The sequence below is a fragment of the Nymphalis io genome, chromosome 20, assembly GCF_905147045.1.
Source record: "Nymphalis io chromosome 20, ilAglIoxx1.1, whole genome shotgun sequence".
Lineage (NCBI taxonomy): Eukaryota > Metazoa > Arthropoda > Insecta > Lepidoptera > Nymphalidae > Nymphalis > Nymphalis io.
Genome location: NC_065907.1, coordinates 3,568,227 through 3,583,111, shown reverse-complemented (window position 1 = coordinate 3,583,111; position 14,885 = coordinate 3,568,227). Strand labels below are relative to the sequence as shown.

Here is a 14,885-nt window from a genome sequence, read left to right as displayed (position 1 = left end):
TAATGTTTAGTCCAGCGATGCCTTATAAATTATTCTTATCTCTTCTTAGAACAGAGATAATGACAATAAAGACGTCAAGAGAGACGTAAACCTTTAATTCAATGGAATTGCAAAACGATCGGACGATCATTAAACAGTTCCGGGATCTATTTCGGAATGGATTGAGAATCTGTGACCTATTTAGTTATACGTTATAAGGTATAGAAGCTATTTATATATTATATATAGCCAAAGTAATATTTACTATATAGATAAAGTATTATTTACTATATTGTAAATTATTATATTGGAATTATTTCATGATGAGGTAAAATATAATAAATACTTCGATACTTGCACACAATGTTATAGATAGGTGGGAGGGGAAAAGGGTTACCTGATATTAAGTGGTCAACAACGAATAATAACTCCAAGCTCTTTAAGTTTATCCCGAACAGTATAATAAGCCTTATTTATTAAAAAAAAATATATGAGTTAAATTTCAATAAATCAGCCTTATATTCTGAAATTTTTAAATATAGTTGCTGTTATTCTGTGTTTACAAAATGTCGCTCAGTTTAGTGTGCCTTTAGTTATAAGCCTCCTCTAAGTTTTAAATTTATTTATTTAATTGTAAATGGTCTGCAGAATTTTATTGACTCCTTGAATCCTTATTCCTCCCTATATCTTTTCCTCGATGATGAACATTAATTTTATGGTTGTTCTGTGAAGTTAACGTTTAATGTGCAATTTCTTTCATCAGTGATAAATAAGATATTTCTCTAGCGTCAAGTTTATTGCTATAATGAATCAGGCGTATACTTGAGACGTACTTAAATGGCCGTTAAGTTGATATGGCTAATTTACGCGGGTAGTTTGGAAATACAACTTACATGCTTCCTTTTTAAAAGTATTTATGTTTATATAGGGGATATATACAGTAACAGCCTGTGAATGTCCCACTGCTATGCTATGTCCCCGGCACTGAAATCCTCAGTTAAGATTCTCGTCTTCTAACCTCTGGGCCATCGCAGCTTAATTATGATTTTGATTTTGTATTATATTTCTACCAATTACTAAGGATAATATGACTACTCTACCAATACTATAATAATGTCCTCCAGACTGATTTCGGCCATGGCGGCGAATCTCAAGAGAGATTAGCCAACTGCGCAGGAGATATTATAGTGCACAAGTGTGTGCGCAAACACAACGACAATCCGACACGACTGGAAAGAAAGAGTTCACGCGCAGGACCAGCGGTTTTACGTGCTTTCCGAGGCACGGGAGCGTACACACCTCCAACTTTCAGACTCCGGGCTGCTACTGAGAATTTTCAAACAAAAAAACTCAATAACTTTTTATTGACCCGACCTGGGAATTGAACCTAAGATCTCCGGGTCTGCGGCCTTACATCATGCCACTAAACCAACGAGGCAGTCATCCACCACCCACCAATAATATATTTGTTAAGTTGTCAGCTCGACGCGTTTTTATCTCAAAAACGTATTTATTTATCTTGATGTGGTTGTATGATACACATATTTACATTTACTTTATAAAACAAGAGTGTTTTTCAAATTGTTGGTAACAATAATATTTCAATCAAGACATTACTTTAAGTATAGGTATAAAAATCATATTAACAAATTATCATAGCGATCGGTTAAATGGTATATATAAGTTGATATACTGCAGCTAAAGGTGAGTTATAACAATGTATAAAAGATATAACAATAGTATAAAGCCGGCTCACTTGCCCGTGAATCGCGGCCACGAACTTTAGCCATGATCCGCGGACTTTATGCCCCTCTACATTAGCAACGTTATGGTTTTGTTCTATCGATTTATAATTTAATTCGATCGAACCCTTTGTCGAGGGACTTAAAACTGACAACGATCGAGGAACGCCTGGAAGTGTGAACGCGATGCCACATCATATGAAAAAATCTCCTTGAAAATTTCTTATATAAATAATTTAATAAATTAATAAGTTAAATCCTAAGAATTGAATTATTAGTCCTTCACAATTACTCAATCATTAACTTTGATTTTTGTTGATGTTGGGGAGCTGCCTTTGCTAACCACCGAATTTTCACATATATTTTATTCGGCTGCCGCAGCCTCACGCTCCAGAAGTTTCATCACGATGGCGCGAAACTATTGTCGTCGTTGATTGGTCAAACGACATCCCATTAGTAATAAGGGAGGAAGACAAATATATATATTTTGTTATAAGTTGGAAAAAGTTAAAATTTGTGTGTTTTTATTTGTTAATATTAAAATTTAATTATTATATATTGGTGATGATATATGACATAATAAAGTATGATAAGATCGCAAGATTCCTGTTAAGCGAGTTTTTCTTTTAAATTAAATCTATGTATTAATTATTTTACGCTTGAACAATGATCTTATTGTTTCAACCATTAACTCAGTCCCACTCCCACGACCCTCGAAAGTAAGCGCGTTGTATATTTAAAATTACATTATTGTTATTGTGAGATCGAATAAAATTGTATTGGCTATTATGCCATAGCTATATACTAGGCATGCCTTTTAAGTTCTGTCGTTTCTATATTTCCCGGCAATTTTGAATTTGGAACTGTTCGATATTCGAATGTGTTTAAATTTTGAATCTCAAAACAGTTGAAAGTATTAGGATTAATGATATTGTCTAGTCACAGCGTCGATTGGAATCTGTCAGGTTACGTACGAAAATGAATCTTTCTAAGGAAAATGTTCGTGCCATAATTTTCTACAACTTTAGAAGAGGTCTGACACGGCTTCAGTGTTTTGACGAGCTAATATCTGTGTTCAGTGATGAAGCCCCATGTCTGTGGACTGTCAAACGTTTTGCGACTGTTGCGCTTGAAGATCGTAGAACGGTTAACGAAGAGTTGTATACCACAGTTTGTTTACCACAAGTCATCGCCGAACGTCAAAAATCTAACTCAAAGCGACGCATCATCCTGCACCACGAAAACGCAAGCTCACACAGCGCTTGTCAAACGATTGAGTATTTGAAGCAAGAAAAAGTACAAATTCTTGACCATCCTCCGTGCAGTCCTGACCTAAGCCCTAACGATTTCTTTACATTTCCTAAAATTAAGAAAAGTCTTCGTGGTCAAAGGTTCTAGTCCGGTGAAGACGCAGTCGACGCTTTCAAGTCAGCCATTTTGAACACCCCCACTTTAGAGTGGAATATATGTTATAATAACTGGTTTGAGCGAATGGAAAAGTGTATTAAGCTACGTGGTGAATACTTTGAAAAACAATAAACAGTGCTATAAGGTTCTAGTTGTGTTTTTTTCTTCAAACGACAAAACTTAAAAGGCATGCCTCGTACATATATACAATATACATATGTTTGAGGTAAAAGTAATTCGACACCGTCCGATTACAATGAAAATTGGCACAAATATTTATTTGACATGTTGAAGGTACTTTATAATATTCACTTTGTTCTAACCCTTCACTACAATGCACTTATTATGCATGAGAATATATAAATGTATAATCAAACGGAAGTTGTCTGCGGGGTATACTCTGGTCCAGTGTATCGTTATCCTCATATCCCAATGGAGTCTCTATTTCCTGATACGAATATATTAATTATCCTGTGTTTATGCACACTTTTGAACACAATTATAATGTTAAATTAAAAAAAATTAATAATCTGTTTTACAATTTTGTCATTGTCTATTTTTATTCTGTAAAATCAATTAATAAATAATATTTTTTTATTAACCATGTACACTTGATTGTATTATATTTCGAGTATGGAAAGAGCAAGTTGGTAACTTCCAGACATTACTCACTAAGAGTTAAAATAGAATGGGGTCAGATAAGATGCGTTTGTTTATGCATGAAGGAATGTTCACACTCGGTTTAAGATCAAAAACAAAACAGTTAATTTTAATTATGATCATAATGGACAATCAATATTCTTTATTTGTTAAAAATCCAAATAAAAAAGAAAACTATTTTAATTAATCGAGTTTTTTTTTTCAAAATTAAAAATTGATGTAAATGTATCGATTCGGAGAGTAGATTCTATCAAAAATCGGTATGAAAATTAGCAGCTACTGTTTTATATTATTACATAATACGTATATTACATACACATTGTATTGAACAATATGCCTTATTTATTAATGCTTTTCACAAAAGGTTTTCAACTTTTAATTGGTAAATACAATATTATATGGGTGATTTTATTACAGAAATAAATACGTTGCTTCAGGAAATATTTATTGACTTCGTGCAATCGGAAATTTGATGTTACAAGTTTATTTTTACTCGTCGTGCTTATACAATGTTTGTCCGTGTTTATATGAAAATAATAAATATGTTTATATAATGTGTAAAAGAAATTATATCCATACTGTATATTTGAATTTATGTGGTATGGTGAGGACAACTACATGTGTAGGTTCATATTCTGCTACATGTCCACCATCACGCATGATAGTGATGTGGTAAGCTCCAACTTTTCCTTGGCGGTAAGGCTTGGTGCAATCTCGCCGTGAAGGAGCGACCAACTCATCAGATATTTTACCGCATAACAACAATACAGCAATAGTATTGTTTGATTCAAGGGTGAGTGGGCTAGTGTAACTACAGGCACGAGGGATAAAAAATAAATAAATAAATAAATCTTAGTTCCCAAGGTTGGTGGTGCATTGGCGCGAATGTCAATTAGCAGCGCTGACCACTTATCATCGGGGAGCCCATTTGCCGTTCTTCGAACACAGTGCATTTTATTTTTCATAGAGAGTAAGAGACAGTAAAATTGTGAGGTTAATTTTGTTAGGCAATTGTAGATGGTATTTGTTTCGATTGATTGGTGTTTACGTCAAAACAGAGGTCAGACAACAGCGCCAGTTGAGTCATCCATGAGTGTGAGATAGCGCACGATTCACTGACCTATCAATGTGGAGACAAGAATAGTTCACGAATCAAAAGTTGACTTTTAAATGAGTATAATTATGAAAAACATTTTTTTTTTTAATAATATTTTATTTAAAAAAAAACAGGTATTATTGGTTGGTATAGGTATTATTGGTTTAAAAACAAAATAATAATGTTAACGATATGATAATATTGACCAAAAAGTTTTAAAAACATTTTAAATATTTACTATAAAACATAAATAGTACGCTGTTCATTTATTTCATGAAAATTGTATTTTATTAATAAGTACTGTATACCATGTCACCGCTCGTGACAAACTTAGTTTTCCTATAAATCCCCTAAATCCTACTTTATTTGCTTATTCTTAAACATATCCCAGACAACCTTTCTTTTAAATATTACCTACGGTTTAATGATTTAATATTAATCAGGTAACAAACAGACAGACCTTTCCGCCTTAAAATGTTAGTCGGGATGTTTAATAACAAATCCGTTATATATAAGTAATTATTTATCTTGACTGCCTTGTTGGTCTATTGGTTTGATGAAAGGCCGCAGACCCGGAGGTCCTGGTTTCAATTCCCAGGTCGGCCCGAATAAAAAGTTATTGGGTTTTTCTGTCAGAAAATTCTTAGTAGCAGCCCGGAGTCTGGAAATTGGAAGTGTGTACACTCCCGTGCCTTGGAAAGCATGTAAAGCCGTTGGTCCTGCGCCTGAATTCTTTTCGGTCGTATCGGATTGCCGTCCCATCGGATTATGAAAGTTAGGGAACGGAGAGTGCACCTGTGTGCATAAGCACGCACTCTATAATATCTCCAGCGTAGTTGGCTAATCTCCCTTGAGATAAGCCGCTGTGGCCGAAATCGGTCTGGAGGACATTATTATTATTATGTATCTATGCATAAGAGTATTATTAAACTATACTTAAACATTTGTGATATCCATTAAATGTCTAGGCCCTTAAAACATAAATTTAAATTCATACGCAAATTTCATTCACATCATGGGATCTGTCGAAACGGTAACATGTGAGGAATTCTCCGCGTAGCGAGATCAAGGCACGCAACCGAAATAGCATCGTCTAACGTTGTCATGGCAACCTCCCGCTTGCAAGACTCCAGAAATGGATTGCCTTAGCGATTATGTTTAAACTAGCGAATGTCTGTAACGTAAATAACTCAGATTTTAAACACCTACCTATATCTTATTTCTTTTTCAAATTGTTAAATCTAATTGTTTGGGGTGGGGGGTGCAGGTATTATGTATAAAAAAGTAACCTTTTTCAACCTTGGTGTTCATTCTTGTTCCATACTAAGCATAAATTTTAATTGAATTGTAACTGAGCTATCAATCATATTACTGCATCGACAAGATGTATAAAAATGCTGTCGGCTCGTTTTGTGTTTGACGAATCTCAATGTATTATTTATGATAATTAGCCTTCTAAATCTAATCATATGAGTATTTATGTTAGCATACATTAAATATACATATTACTCTAGTAGGGCTCTGTGGAATTCCACCAGGGAAGGTTATTACTCAACCCATATTCTACTGTCAAGTAACAATACTTCGTATTGTTGTGTTCCGATCTGAGAGGGAGTGAGCCAGTGTACACATACAAGGGACAAACATATTAGCAGTTGGTGCCGTATTGGCGAGTGGGTACCAATGTCTATAGATGCTGACCACTTTCTAACAGGTCCATTTACCAATCACAATTATCTTTGGAAAAATTTAATCCTACTCATTAGTACAGGATGTTAAATCTTTCGAAAATTCCAATCAATTATACTTTTCAAAGTATCAATTAAAATGTTAACGTAATCAAATCAATCTTAATTTCATATTAAGATTCAGTTAAATAACCATAAATTGATAGACGATTTCTCTTGCAATAAATAACATCTTAGTATCTTGCTTATTCGCGTGGGAAGTGTAGCCAGTTTCTATAATTGTGGACTAGATCCTGTTAGGTATGTAATAAGGGGTGAAGAATGCAGATTGCAATAAAATTAATACTTCCATCAACATTGCAAAGAGTATTTAAGATTTTCTTTTTTTACAAGCTTTTATGTAACTGGTAATGTTTTTTGGTTTGTTTATGTTAAATCGTAAAACCTGGATTTGAACTACTTCCTATTATTAGAGGGAGTTGAAATATCACATGTTGATTCGGCTTAAATGAAAATGCATTATTATAGTAAACATGATCAAAAGACACATTTTTTTAGAAGTTTGGTTTTAAGTTTTTTTTATTTTTATTTGTTATTAAAATATTTTTAGTGTTAGGTCTAGATATATAATTTGATTGTCTCGTTTCAATTATCCGAGTCAAGCCAATATGTTTTTTCAGTTTTTATATCAAGAAATTCACAATTGGAACTTGGTTATGTTCCACTCTCGTAGAGTACGTAAGTCAGTTGGGCTTACACCAGATGTCCTCCAGTCGTATTACCGTACCATCGATTAATGAAAGCGAGGTAAATGAGAGTGCACTTGTGTTCAAGACTTTACTTAATTCCAATATTATTAGAACAATCGATTCAACAAAATCTCTCTCTTGCTTCATTAGAATATGCAAGCAATTAAGAAAATCAAAAGATTCTGATGGTGTTTCTTATGTTAATAAATATATGGCAAGCCATGACAGAAGCCTATGCGCTAAGATGAAAAAATATCAAGAAATTAGTTTTCATAAATATCAATATTTTGAAAATATAAACATTTATATAAAAGTATATGGCTTTGAACTAGCCAAAAATTCAAATGTCGAAACAAATTATATTATTAATAACAATAAACATGTTGTTTTGTATTAGGCAATCATAATATTATTCAAAGTAAAAGCAACATAATCAAACTTTCACAAGATCGGTCCGATGTATTCGTTATATCACTCCGCAAAGATTAGCTTATCTTAGTTTGTTGACAATTCCGACCGTTAGCTTAGCGTACTCGGGATGTTGCTATTGCATTTGATGTAATTGTCCTATTTCTTATTGCAAAGTCATAAGGCTTAATTTAGCTCAGCAAACTGTTACCGTCAACATAAATCATTGTATTCTTCTTAACAATGGATCGGAGTACGTACGTCACACAATAAATATGGTTCCATATCTATTGTTGCGGGCGATCTCATAAATGCTACACTATTGTTGTAAAATTAAGTGAAGGTAAGAAATTGGACATATTATCGAAACAACCTCTTTTTCTAAGGTCGTTTCTCTTTTGTTAACTTATATGTACAGCTGCATTTTATATAAATTAAATTAAATTTCCGAATTTTCTTTTTTTGTTTAAATTATTGACATAGCGAAATATATTCATTGTTTTTATTATATTTTGTAATAAATAGAATATAAAGGATATACTTGCGAATAAATGAACATTTACATTTACAGGACATTGTTCGTTGTGACAATTTTAACTTTTTTTATTTATTTTTTTGTGAAGGCGGAATTTTGTTGATTGATGTCCTTCTGACCTAATTTATATTATAGTGCACAAGTATGTGCGCTAACACAGATGCACTCTCTATTCCCTTGCTCTCATAATCCGATGGGCCGGCGATTCGACACGACCGGAAAGAGTTTAGGACTAACGTCTATACGTGCTTTCCGAGGCACAACTTCTAACTTCCAAACTCTGGGCTGCTAACGAGAATGTTCGACAGAAAATACCCAATAATTTTCTATTGGCCCGACCTGGGATTTGTACCCAGGATTTAGCAGCCTTATATCTAGCCACTAGACCAAGGAGGCAGTGAACATTATGTAATGGATGTTTAACTAACTTCTTGAAGAGTGTGAGGATGACAACGTAATAAAAAAAAAATTTATATATATATATTTACTATATAATTATATATTATTTAAATATATATATAGAATTCAATCTAAATATTATTCATAATCAGATTAAATTGATCTATACTCTATATGGTACTTTACCTTCACATAATTAATTTTACAAACCGTACATGAAAATGAAATTATAACTATGATAATTTTGTAGTCAATTAGTTTTCAAAGTTATTTCTCGTTTATCTTTTAACTTGTTCAAATTTATTATTTTTTAATTATCTTTAGGTACCATTAAATATTATACGTGTCTTTACTCGAAGAACGATTAAAATATTATTAGACAAAAATAAAATGGAGTCTTTTCAAAATGGAAGAATCGTCTGGATTCGTCGTCTTGTTTCGTGATATTTTATTATTATTTAATTGGAAAGTGAACGTATTTCTACTCTTAGTATTTTTTATATAATCAATAAGAATTAGCATTATTAATGGTGTGAAATATTACGAAAAATATCGTTTATCAAAAACGATGTGATTTATTTTTCAATGAAACATCAGAATTGTATAAATGAATAATTTCTTAAATAAACATTTTGAGGTTATAAGGCAAAACACTTACATGATTCACGTTTCGAAATAGACATAAAGTAATGCTCGTTTCTTCGGTCGACGACCTTGGTGAGGATGCTCGTGACAAACGGACATAAGTTTAGATTTTTTTCACAAAACACTCAGCACGCAAGATATTATTCCGCAAACGGCTGTCTGAATTCATTTACGATAATCGACATTCTTGAATGTTATTGTATTTTGTAACTATGGCACCTTCGAATACCAACTAAAGTGGCGTGACAAGAGAGTAACTTGTATAAGTTTTAATATGAGCTAACTTTATTCCTACTTTTATTTTTATGGTGTGATATCCTCCTAACCAATTTCGGCCACGGCGGAAAGAGTTCCGGGGCAACGGCTTTATTTGCTTTCCGAGTCACAAGATTAGTGAACACTGTCAGTGCCAGTAATTTCAGCTGCTACTGAAAATTTCTCAATCGAAGAACCAAACATTTTTTAAGAGACCCAATCGAGGGATTCGAGTCCAGGATCTCGGTCCTTATAAGCTAACCACTAGACTAACGAGGTAATAACTTTTTTCGACTACCTGAAAATTTTTCACCCAGCTCCTTTCTTTTTGAAGGGCTCGTTATCCCGTTTTTTTTTTTTTTAATTTGTAAGAAATTCCTAACGACAATATCCTATTAGCCACGCGTGCACATTTTAAAAATACAAAAGTATTGGTACGGCTATAATTCAAGTGTAAAATTTGTGATGCTAAATAATTTTACCTTTTAGTTCCTTTAACGGTTCGTATCTGACCTCAGTGTGTCATTATGCTAATATTAAGACATAGTTTCCATAGATATATAGATATTTATCGTTCATTGTTAAGAAAGACTTCCGGCTCCGGTCGCTTTATATTTTTATCTTCTTATCATTATAAATCTTAGCCGAGTTTTCATTGTTATGCGACCGGCTTCAATCATTGTCAACTTAACAGAATGTACCGTTTTTCCTCATTAGGTTTAGTTTTATTTAGTTAGAACTATTAGTCATATTTTTTTTTCTCTTGATTGTAACCAGTAGTGCTATTCACTGAAAACTCACAACATTACTCACCCGTGAAATGTTGACAACTGACTTATAGTGATATACTGTTTTGATGCGTATATTCTTGACATATTATAATTATTAGTGTCAATGTCGCATATCAATTTCTGGCATTTCACGATCGTTTTCTTTAAATTAATTCTACTATGTAGATAGCTAATTGTAATTTACAAGATATATAGCTTAAAATGTTATGAAGGATTGCAATTAATCCTAAAAACAACAGCTCGTGAGAATCAGAACACGTGACAGAAGTTATATTTTTTTTTTTAAGAATACGGCGGTCGAGCATATGGGTCACTAGATGGTAAATGGTCATCACCGCCTATAGACATTGACATTGTACGAAATGTTAACCATCGCTTACATCGCCAATATGCCACCAACCTTGGGAACTAAGATGTCCCTTGTGCCCGTAATTACACTGTCTCAGTCACCTTTCAAACCGGAACAATACCAAGTACTGCTGTAAATCTGTTACCTGTATATCTGTTTGCGTCAAAAACGAAACAGAGAAATGTTACAATCAAATTCAGAATTCAAATTTAAAAATAATCCCATCCGAGGAAGTTTAACGTCGAAAATAACTTCAAACGATAAATTGAGAGCAGCAACAGCAAAAAAATAACTTTACAGCACTCGCATAAGAACATAAATTGAATAAAGATTCTAAAAATTATAAAACATTGTCAAAACTAGCTGTTCATTGTATTTTGAGAATACTGGCGAATTCATTACCCCATTATCCATTACTCAGAATGTCTTAGTCAAAAAAAAATGTTCTTCAAATAGCTAAGGACTTCATGACAAGTTCAGATAGAGCTTAAAATATCAAACGTTTGATGTGATTAACGTTACAAAATTAAAATTTTATTTAATACCAGTTAACTTAAAATAACAGCATAATATCATGTATTATAAATGTTTTTAGAAGTTTATTAATATTTAATAAAGACTGAAATATTAAGTTCTTTTTAATGTCAACGAACAAGTTATAATATCAATTAAGAAACTGTTAAAAATATATAGAATTTTCATTAATTAATAATTTAAATAATTAAATATATATATATATATATATATATATGGATGTTTTGAAAATATTGTATTAAGATTTATTGTTGCCAAAACATACATATATGTTTTTGGGGTTCTTTGCATTAACATAACGACAGCATATATTTATGAGCACTACGCTTAACTATCATAGAGACAGGAAGGGAGCCCTAACAGTCTCTATGTATACACATGAACACCGAAAATAGACGTCTTTTTTTGTTATCTTAATACTTTAAAAAAAATTATGTCATTTAAAAATAAAAAAAAATTAATGAAAAATGTAATTGATGTACTCAAATAAAATTATCGCAATTCACACAAAAAAACTGCGATTTTCGACCATACATGATACGAGTTTTCTATTATTACCTAAATGCAAACTTTGAACAATAGCGTATGACTTGGATACCTCCACAATTATTTTGTCCGTGGAAGTCACGAATGCTTTTAACTCGATGTTTTATGAATACCGTACTTGTTACTGATATCTAAATAAACGTACCGCTTATAAATATTTATTATACACATGAGCAACCTCAGATTACTCATGGCGGTAACCATCCACTTCATAGATCAATACAATTAATACCAGTATGAAATAAACGCAGTCAATGAATATGAGCTGGGATTGCTTATGTTTTCAATTATTCTAAAACTAGAAGTCCAAACAGCCGTCAAACTATCAAACAAATTAAAATAATAGTAGTCAGACGAGTTCAAAAGAAGGCAAGTAACGGAATTGCGGACGCAACATGCTTCCCATTAAATGGATCTAATTAATCACATACGATAGCCAAATACACTTATGTATCTTAAGAAAACTTTCCAAAAGTTTAGACTTCCGAGGACGTACAATCGATACTTACTTATAAAACAAAATCCCGGTTGATAATGTTGCACACAGATAAAATTATACACGGTTTAATTGTCACACAGATAGCTGAGTGTTTTTTAAGTTAATTGAAATATAATTGAAGTTTTGATAACGATTTTAATTTAAGCGAAAAAACGCGTGCGGTCCAAACGCGGTCTCGTTTATGACTGATGACGTGAAGCAAGCGTGGTAGAGTCGCCGCGCCGGTCGACTTGTCCCTAAGTTTCTGAAAGGTCTAAAAAATACCATATCCTGTTCAATAAAATCACCTTTATTGCATGCGTATTAATGAAGTGTTTCGCTTGGCTGATTCTTAAGTTATATTTCTTTAGTTTCGCTCTACATACAAATTGTGTATGCCACGGCCGTTTACACATTTCTTTTAAGTGGAGAGAAAAGGCGAAAGGATATCGCGACTTAATGTTTGTCTGCAGCGTGTGGTTGTGATTACCTCGAGACGTAAAGTGAAATGTTAGATAACTGTGTTTATTTAAATAACATTTTATTTATCTTATCTATATAATCCGTCAGATAAAGGTATATAACATAATCTTGTATCACACATACATAATTAGATACGACGTTAATATAATGCAAGTAAATGCTAATTATCTTGCATGCAAAACAATTTAAAACAACGTCACATACATATAATTATGTTATATTATACAAATATGTACAAAACATGAACAACATTATGACATAAACATTTGCTGCTTTAAGTTCTAGAAATTATAAAATAATAGAAGATTTAACATATTCGTTTTATTTCTATTTAGTCCCAGGAAATGTTAAGTACATTAGAGGTATTTATATAAACCCTTGTTTCACGTTCCAATGACCGTGTTTAGTTATTCAATTATAAATTAGTTCACACCCAACTCTGACCTTACCTTAAAATGGCGTGACTTCGCTAAATTACACGGCCTTATTCACACCATGTGAAAACAGCGTTTTGGACAGTGATGTTGACATTGCAAGAGCTTGCTATAAAGCTTTGATACAGACATGATATACTGGTATAGATTTAATTACAGCAGGATCTCCTTAGTTAGACGTTTCGGCTCTATCTACGAAACGTCTTAATGGACAAAATACGTGAATCTTAATTGTTTAAATCTTAATAAAGTTTCATGTGCTTAATTTGAAACGGTGAAGGAAAAACTCGTGAGTTAAAGGTCTCAGATTAAATTCTGCCGCATGTGTCACCATCCGCAGTAGTGCAACGTAGTGGAATAAGCTCCAAACTATCTTATTAAACAGAAAGAAGGTACATGCACATTTACCTTACTAAGACGGCTAATCTAGTCTAATGCGTCTTATAATTAAACTTAAGACTGAAATGCTGACGAGCGAGACATTTGTGTCGGTAAATAAATAAAAAACATTACTTATATTTTATTTGTTGATATGAAATTAAACTATAAATAAAAAATCAATAACTGAAACAGTATTTTAATTACGTTGAAACTATTTTCGCAGTAATTTAAATTTGTTATAGATCAATCATATTATGTAGGTTATATTAGCAATGTTCGCCTATCCAACTGTCACATCCGTTTTTGTAATAAATCTATATAATATATAACAAGTTGATGGAAATAAAGCTGGCTTTAGGTATTAAATAGAAAGTGTTTTAATTTGAAGTTGTCAAGAAGTGTGTCATATGTACTGCACCATGTAGCGTCAACAAAAACATGCAACTGACACTTCTAATTATATTTTACTTCAAGCCCTCGTTTTCCATTTTTGCACATTCGACAAGTATGGTTGGTATTTTATTTACGTATATCAATAAACTTTATACAATTGTACCATGTGATACGCATCACAATAGATTGTACGAATACGTTTATCGTAGGTAATAATAAGTATGACTAAAACTGGCTTGTATTGTTATTATAATATCATTATTTACTTGATATAAACAATGAAAATGATTGAATGAAATGAATGATTGGTTTGTTCGTATTCTGTGTTCGTGCGTCACACATACGATTGGACGAAATATTTTTTGTATTTGTAGCAGTGTGATACATAGTTACTGAAACCGGAATTAACCAGTTTGTGCTAGCTATCACGTATCTCGTAGTCTTGCATAAGTATTAGCTGAGGAAAAATGTGATGCCATATCTGTTGAGAAATGGAAAAATGTTTGTCTATATGCTATTAAAAAGGAAAAGTAATTTCAGAGTGGAGACAAGGCTTTAGTTTCTACATCAAAACGAATTATGTTTAACGTACACGATTTATCGGATGAAAGCGACAGTGATTAAGAAATGTCTAGAGTTGAAAAAAATCATAATTCAAAATTACATTTAACATGTATATCATAGTATTATTATAACAAAATATTTATTTATTCATTTATCTGCTGACGGTGCACCACTACAAACGCAAAAACTTCTCCAAGCCGATTTGACAGTACAATTGTGACTTGCTTGACGTAGTATTATCAGCGTAAAATAGATGGCGCGCTAGTCGCGTCGCTAACATGCTTACAAAAAAACTGCTTAGTCATGTGCGCCGGGCATTATCCAGTATTATCGGTACTAATAACTGAGGAGACACTTTTTTTTCAATGT

At 32.5% G+C, this 14,885-nt stretch overlaps 1 protein-coding gene across 1 annotated transcript in view; it reads right to left on the bottom strand.

Annotated features, from left to right (window-relative positions):
• The window catches only part of LOC126776539 (CDC42 small effector protein homolog), a 44,380-nt gene extending 31,926 nt beyond the window's left edge, over positions 1-12,454 (bottom strand). The window contains exon 1 of the mRNA XM_050499135.1: positions 12,293-12,454. The gene's annotated coding sequence lies outside the window, so the exon portion shown is untranslated. The remainder of the gene's footprint in view (positions 1-12,292) is intronic.
• Positions 12,455-14,885: the final 2,431 nt, after the last annotated feature.